The sequence below is a fragment of the Vicugna pacos genome, unplaced genomic scaffold, assembly GCF_048564905.1.
Source record: "Vicugna pacos unplaced genomic scaffold, VicPac4 scaffold_20, whole genome shotgun sequence".
In the NCBI taxonomy this organism is placed as follows: Eukaryota; Metazoa; Chordata; class Mammalia; order Artiodactyla; family Camelidae; genus Vicugna; species Vicugna pacos.
In genome coordinates this window covers 14,252,143-14,257,270 of record NW_027328741.1, presented here as the reverse complement: position 1 = coordinate 14,257,270, position 5,128 = coordinate 14,252,143, and the positions used below count along the sequence as shown (strand labels likewise).

General features: G+C 36.3%; 1 long non-coding RNA gene across 1 annotated transcript; it reads left to right on the top strand.

The window, feature by feature from the left end:
• Positions 1-260: 260 nt before the first annotated feature.
• LOC140694165 (uncharacterized) lies at positions 261-1,904 on the top strand. Its single transcript, XR_012069918.1, has 2 exons — positions 261-510; positions 1,579-1,904. It is a non-coding gene; the product is annotated as an uncharacterized lncRNA (long non-coding RNA).
• Positions 1,905-5,128: the final 3,224 nt, after the last annotated feature.

Below are 5,128 nucleotides of genomic sequence, written 5' to 3'. Positions count from 1 at the left end.
AGTTGAGAACCATTGTGAAAGGCCTAGCAGTTTATCTGTTCAGGCCTGCCAAAGCAGCATTTGAAGCTGCAGTGCTCAAAATCATGCAGGTTAGAAAAGTAGCTGTAGAAAAAGTTATTTGTGATGGCACATGTTTCTTCAGAAATTCAAGTTGTGTCTCATAAAGATGGACCAACTGGCTCAGGAAACTCCGGTAGATCTCTATTGTGTGATCAAACATTCTCTGGGGACTTGGACTTGAGTTCTATGATTGAAGAAAATGCTTTTCAGACTTTGTCTGAAGAATCCTTGATAAAAAGACCATGTTACACACATTGTGTCTCTGAACCAGATGAAGATAATGATTTTGGTTCTCTGGCATTTCCAACAAAGCTCTGGAAAATGTCTGGGAGTGACCAATTTAAATCCATCTGGTGGGGTGATAATGGATCTTCCATAGTGATTGATGAAGTTGTCTTGAAGAAGGAAGTTTTGGAAAAAAGGCCCCTTTCAGAATATTTGAAACTGGAAGTATGAAATGTTTACTTAGACACATTAACTTTTATGGGTTTAGGAAAGTGAGGCAGAATTTTCAAAGGTGTGCTTGTCTTGCTGACTTTCCGGCAGAAGAAAAAGAAGTCTCTGTATTAAGAGATATTCAGAAATTTTAATTACCACTTGGTAACTTATATATAAAATTTTATTTTGCACATCAATCAATGGTAATATAAATGTAAAGCTAGATTTTGAAAATTGTATAAAACTGTTAAGGCTAAAATAATTTACTCTAAAAAATGAGGACAGTGCCTTAATTATTCAAGATTATGAGAAACTTTGCTTACAACTATGAATCTTTCCAGAAATTCATATAAAGGTATTAAAGCTGCTTTTCAAAACTGGCATTCACAGTTACTGTAAATGCTAACATTTAAATTTGATGACTATAATAATTAAATGTGTATTTTCCAAATAAGGAACTTCAAAATATTGTTAGCAATATTCATATTTTGATGATATTATCCTTGCATAGTAAACGTGGAATCAGGTTTAATATGTTAGGCTTATTGTAGTCTTGAATTTTTGTATAAATATTACTAAAATGTTTCTCCTTTGGTTGTAGCTGCACTTTTATCATAATCCAAATTTTAAATGAGGCTGTCCCCAGCTTTTAGTGAGAATAAAAAGAAGAGTTGGGATTAAAAATGCCTCTCTGGTGTCTTCATTGCCTGAAGACTTCAAAGAGCAGTACTTTAAAGCAGGGTATTATGTGGATAATAATAATTCTGGATTTGTGGCTGACACTATTGAAGAAAGTGCATTTTTACCTTCTGCAAATTTAAACATGCCTCTAATGAGAAAGCCCTCTACTAGCCACATAATTGGTGATACAACTACCCCGATCAGAGGTGATTTTTCTCCTCCATCATCAATGTCAGACCAACAGAACAAATTGCAGTGGATCAACGAGATATTTTCAATCAGTTGACCACTGTCCACGGGCACTCTCAAAGCAGTTACAATGAAATAAATGGTCGTGTTGTGAACTCCATTTGAACTAGAATTTCTACTTCTCAATAGAGTATCTTATCTCCCAAACAGAGCAATTATTTTGGACTGATGTTGAAGCCTTCTACTTTTCCAAATACATATCAGAACATATCTGCAAATGAAGGTCATTTTCCTAAACTTCAACCAGGGTGCAACCCACTCTTTCCAGTGCCAGTGATAGCTGATACATCAGCTACTTCTCTTTCAAGGCCAACTCATCAGCCATCTTCAGTTTATGAATGTCATCCTAATAACAACTGATCTACCAGAGAACTACCAGATTATGCAGGAAACAAAGATTATAACTGATGTTGACAAATGTCGACAACTATCTGCTATTTTCTTATTTGAACAATAAACATAGATGTGTACCTGTATTTTCCTTAGTATTTTTTAAAAGAGTTAAGAGTTAAATGGGAGACTAACTTGACATTTAAAGAAAAAAAGAGATATTTGTTTGATATGATCTTAGATGGAACAATATGGGAGTAAATTTAAATATTTTCATGTAAAGAAGAAGAAAAAATGGAAGAATTTGAAAAAATAATAAAACATGGAGAGAGGGAAAAGTACTAAGTGGTTTCTGGTTCATTCTGGAAAGTATTAAATGTGTTAAGTTAGGATAGTTTGGAACAGGAGATACATTCAGGAACCGGCCCAGGGATCATGGTCTCTATTATGTCATCCCTGGAATCAAAAAGGTCACATGATGTATTCTCAGATGGCACATTCAGCATGTGGTAGAATTTAAGAAGTAATTTATCTATGGTGTTCTTTGTGCTGTTCTCAAAGCATTCCAATTGGTGCTTTCATTTCCTGCCCTCAGGAGTCTACACTATATTTTCTAGTTAATAATTTATGTTGCTTTTATGTTCCAGCCAAAGAAAAGGTTACATACTCAGGGTGAAACTTAATGCCTTTCCAAATCTAATCACACAAAATTAACTCAACTTAGCTTAGTCATTTCTTTATAAATCTGGCATCTGACTACCTTGACATATCTTTATGTTTCAGTGTATCTGGATATATATCCAGGCAAATGCTTCTCAACCATGTTAGCTCCAACCTCAACAGTTTTACTCCAGCTCATACTTGGACGTTGGGTGTCCTCATTTTACCTACTTAGACTATCCTCCTCTCAGCACAGAAACCACCTCCTCCAGATATTTTCTGTCTATCCCGCTTTCCTTGTCTATCTTGGATACCACCACAGTAAGCACAGCACATACCACAGGATGCATTTTAGTATTTAGTGAATGAAAAATACATGTTGACTTTAAGCAAAATCTACTTTCCTGAAACAACAAAACTCTCGGTTTTCAAACTATTTCGTTATGGTCTTTACTCTACACCACAAACTAGCTCTTTTCACAGTGCAAGGACTAGTCACTCAAGACAGTAATTGGAGGTAGGTACAGAAGACTATGTATTATTTTCTTCTCAAGTCATACCTCCATAGGCCTAAATCATTCCTTTCTCATTTGCTGGATATTTTCCTGTCTCTTCATCACCCACCCATCCCAAAAAATCTGATTCTCTTCCCCATACCAATAACTATACTGCCTTCTAATTAATTTACTTCATAGAATCAGAGTTTTTTCCAGAAAAGACACTGCCATTGCAAACATTTAATGTAGGTTTATATACCCCACATAACTTGTGCCCCTTCTAACCTTCACACAGGAAATTTCTAAGATGTATTATTCCCTTGGATGGGGTGGTGGTATTCAGTAATCAAATTGCAATCTAAAATATGTGGACTAGAAGGAGGCGAGGGTGATAGAATTAAAATTTTGTCCAAGTGCAAGAATACCAAATTTCTGGAGATATTAAGAAATTTAAAATATTCATGGAAGTCTTTGACTATTTCCCATAAATTTAAAATAAAAGGTGAAGCATTTTCAGAATGTGAAATACCCTGAATTGCTGGAAAATTGTTGGCTAGGTCAGGGATGCTAAGGCTTCTGCTTACAATGATGCAGCCAGTGTCAGCTGATAAGTCTGGAATGGCAGAATAGAGTACTGAAAATTTGTCACCTGTTGTGAAGAAAGACTTTGATATTGTGGAGAATGGGCAAATGGGCCAGGGTTAACTCTAGCAATATCTCACCAAAATGACCTATACCAAGAGAAGAAAAGAGACCACTTGCAGCTGGAGAACTGTGTCTGGACAGCTGTGGTTCTTCCTACAACAGAAACATCAAGCTTTTAAGTTTGTCAGCTGAACTCTGATGATGGCTATGTTGTTGCTTACATTAGCAGTCTGGGGTTCAGATGGGCTGGTTCAGCAGCTAGTTTCCAGCTCCCTTATCAGACAGTGGGTCTTACCGTGATCATCTTAACAAGGTTCTATACTGGTAAGTCAAAAGCTACAGTTTACTTTCAAAATTAGGAAACGTAAAGAAGAATATTCTTTGTTTGTCCATCTGTAGTTTTCTACCTGGGAAAAACTAGACTTTTGACCAAAGTACAAAAGTTGGCTGGTGCTTTGAAATCTATTCTCTGAGCTCTGCCCACTGAATTCTTCCCACAAAATACTACAAGTCTCTCTACCACTGTGTGTGTGTGTGAAGATGGATTGTTAAGCAGTAACTAAGTTTGTCTTAGTTGAGCCATCAGTGAATTATTCCTCTGCATCTGTCAGAATCTCTCTGAATTAAGAGTTTCATTGAGCCACCAGATTTTCTTCTGATCAGGGAGAGGTAGATTATATTTCTTCCAGTATAGTAATTGTTACCTGCTCATTGAATCCCGAGATGATGTTAGGGCCATGCCTCTGAACCCTTGAATGGGACTGAGGCATACACATTCTCCAGTCCCCAGAGCCCAGCACCGGACTCTATCACCTTTTTAATTTAAGCTTATGTCTAAGTTTTTCTCTTTTAATTCTCATTGTTGACACACCATATTTTGGCTTGGAACACACGTTGACTAATTTGTAGAGTCTGAACCACTGAATTATTCCCATTCACCTAGAAATTGTAATAACCTTTCTTTCCTTGGGCTACTAGGATTAGAGTGAGCATAGTCATCATTTTGAAATCAGTCCTCAGTCTTAATAATGCAGAAGCTTTACACTACTTTGCCCAGCACTTGAGCAAGAATGTTTGTTGTGAATCTCAGGGATTATCCTCACATTCCATAATGCAGCCATAAGAAAACAAAACATTGTTATCCAAAATCAAGTCTTTGTCAGTAATGCATTCCCATTGCAAAACAGTTAAGAATTGTTGGAGTTCTGAGATTTAAACATGCTTAGATTTTTAGCAACCTAGCATGTTCATTTCTTACAGATGCTGTTGGGGAGATGAGACCATCGGTCAGAGACAGTGAACTTTATCACTCACAGCAAGAGCAGCCAGTTTTAAATTTGAATCCATTCCCTAATCTCAGATGAATACACAGATTGAAATTTTGATGCCTACAGAAGCAGTGGGCTGTTAAGATGAAGAATGTTTAAGGCATGGTAAAACTCTTATTTTATTACTATCTTTATGTATAACTTATTAGAATCACTTATTTTTTAGTATCTTTACCTAGGATAAGTATATCATGACTCAAGTTTACTAGCTGCAAATACAATCATGAGAAATGACATGGG